Source organism: Bombina bombina, chromosome 2, assembly GCF_027579735.1.
Source record: "Bombina bombina isolate aBomBom1 chromosome 2, aBomBom1.pri, whole genome shotgun sequence".
In the NCBI taxonomy this organism is placed as follows: domain Eukaryota; kingdom Metazoa; phylum Chordata; class Amphibia; order Anura; family Bombinatoridae; genus Bombina; species Bombina bombina.
Window position 1 is genome coordinate 1,337,206,204 of NC_069500.1, and position 2,449 is coordinate 1,337,208,652.

The following is a 2,449-nucleotide window of genomic DNA, read 5'->3' on the forward strand; positions in this document are numbered from 1 at the left end:
TACCCAACATACCAAGATCTTTTAATCCCTCCTACTTCCCTGTATACTTACTCGTGTATTGTTTTTTGCCTTCACTGGAGAAGGTAAAAATGCCAGGTGCTTCAGACACTTCATAGATACGGGTTCTCAGACCTATGCGAGACCCATTATATCCCTTAGTGAACAGGGAAAAGTCAGAGGGGTCTTATGCAGTGAATAAATCTGCTGGGAGTCTGTCACAGGTGGGTTTCATGTCTCTTTCATGTCTCTTAAAGGGACATGAAATCCAAAATGTTTTTCAGGATATCAATAGATAATACCATTTCTTTCCAATGGCATGGAGAGTTCACGATTCCATTCACTTACTGTTGGGAATTCAACTCTTGGCCACCTGGAAGATGCAATGGCACCCCAGCAAAGCTTAATGGGATAGTCTAGTCAAAAATAAACTTTCATGAATCAGAGCATGCCATTTTCTAATTTACTCACATTATCAAGTTTCTTCGTTCTCTTGGTATCTATTTTAAAAAACTGGAAAGTGAGCTTGGAAGCTGGCCCATTTTTGGTTCAGAAACTGGGTAGCACTTGTTGATTGGATGGCTACATTTAGACACCAATCGGCAAGCGCTATCCAGGTGCTGAACCAAGAATCAAGCCGGCTTCTAAGCTTACTTTCCAGCTTTTAAAATATACCAAGAGAACGAAGAATTGAGAATAGGAGTAAATTAAAAAGTTGCTTATAATTGCATGATCTGAATCATGAAAGTTTAATTTGGACTATACTATCCCTTTAAGTATTTATTTGCATTTAGGCAAATGCTTATTTTGTAAAGAGGCCCATGTGATTTCCCCCTCAACTGTGTTTCACATGCTTAGCTTCTATGTTGCAGACAAAAAAATAAAATCTGCTAAAAAAGTTAACTTCTCTCATAGCCTTCTACCTCTCAGGACTCTGTTGCCCTTGACATACCTCAACTTACTCCTTACTCCTCAGTCCCCGTCCCTAGTAGTAGCACTGGCAGTGCCCTGCTGATCAGCTCAGTCTAATTCTGGGGGAATTTTTTTACCAGGAGACTTAGCACAGCTTCAATCGGCTGTTCCTTACCTATTGCAGGTAAAAGGAAGAGAGACTAAACCTGTTTCCTCTGATTCAGGATTCTTGTCTAACACCAAGACTGCTTTAGTCAGCTTATCAGATCTCTGAGGATGACCATATCTCTGCAGACCATACCTCTGCAGATCTCACTGCTTCAGACAGTCCAGTAGAATCAGAGGAAGTTAATTTGTAAGCAACTTTCTAATTTACTCCTATTAAATTTTCTTCCCTCTCTTGCTATCTATTTAAAAAGCAGGAATTTAAAGCTTAGGATCTTGCCCATTTTAGGTTCAGCACCCTGGATAGCTCTTGCTTATTGGTGGCTACATTTGGCTAAACAATAAGCAAGTATAACCCAGGTTTTAAACAAAAAATGGGCCGGCTCTTAAGCTTTACATTCCTGCCTTTTAAATAAAGATAGGAAGAGAACAAACAAATTGATAATAGGAGTAAATTAGAAAGTTGCTTAAAATTGAATGCTCTATCTGAATCATGAAAGAAAAAAAATTTGGTTAATGTCCCTTTGAGAGGTGTTAGTTACCTTGGATGTCCCGGAGCCCAATCCATCTGAAGCTCCTAAGATCCCTAAGTTGGACAGTTTGTCAGGCCTAAAACTGCGCAAGTTTTTCCAGTTCCGGCTCGCATGATGACATGACAAGGAATGGGAAAAGACCTGGGATTCCTTTCTCTCCATCTCCTACATTTAAAAAGATGTTTCCAGTCTCTGACTCTGTACTGGAGTTAGAGTAAAATTCCTAAGGTGTACGGAGCTATCTTCACCCTGGCTAAGAGAACTACTATTCCTCTAGAGGATAGCACTTCATTTATGGAACCCATGGGTTGGAAATTGGAGGGGTACTTAAGGAAAATTTTCCAACATCTTTAGTCTGCTTTGGCAGCCGGCTGCGGGTATAGCAGCAGTCACTGGAGCTACCACATACTGGTGTTACTCCTTATCCAAGCTGATTTTGGAGAAGACTCTTTTGGAGGAGATTCAGGATCGGATTAAGACTTTAAGAATACCCATATCCTTTATTTGCGATGCTAATATGCAAATAGTTTGAGTGCAATGTCTTCAGGTCTGACAGTCCTGTCTTGCAGAGCCTTGTGGCTAAAGTCCTGGTCAGCTGACATGGTTTCTAAATCATGGCTTCTTTCCTTACCTTTTTAAGGGGAAGTTTTGGTCCTGGTCTTGACTCAATCATCAACACGGTGACTGGAGGAAAAGAGGCCTTTCTTCCACAGGAAAAGAAGACTAGATCAAAGGGCTGTCAGTCTACTAATTTTTGTTCCTTTTGCACTTTGGTTGATCTTCTTGACTGCAGATATGGTTTCTAAGGGCAGACTTGTTTTCTCCTTTTCCAAGGAAAAATA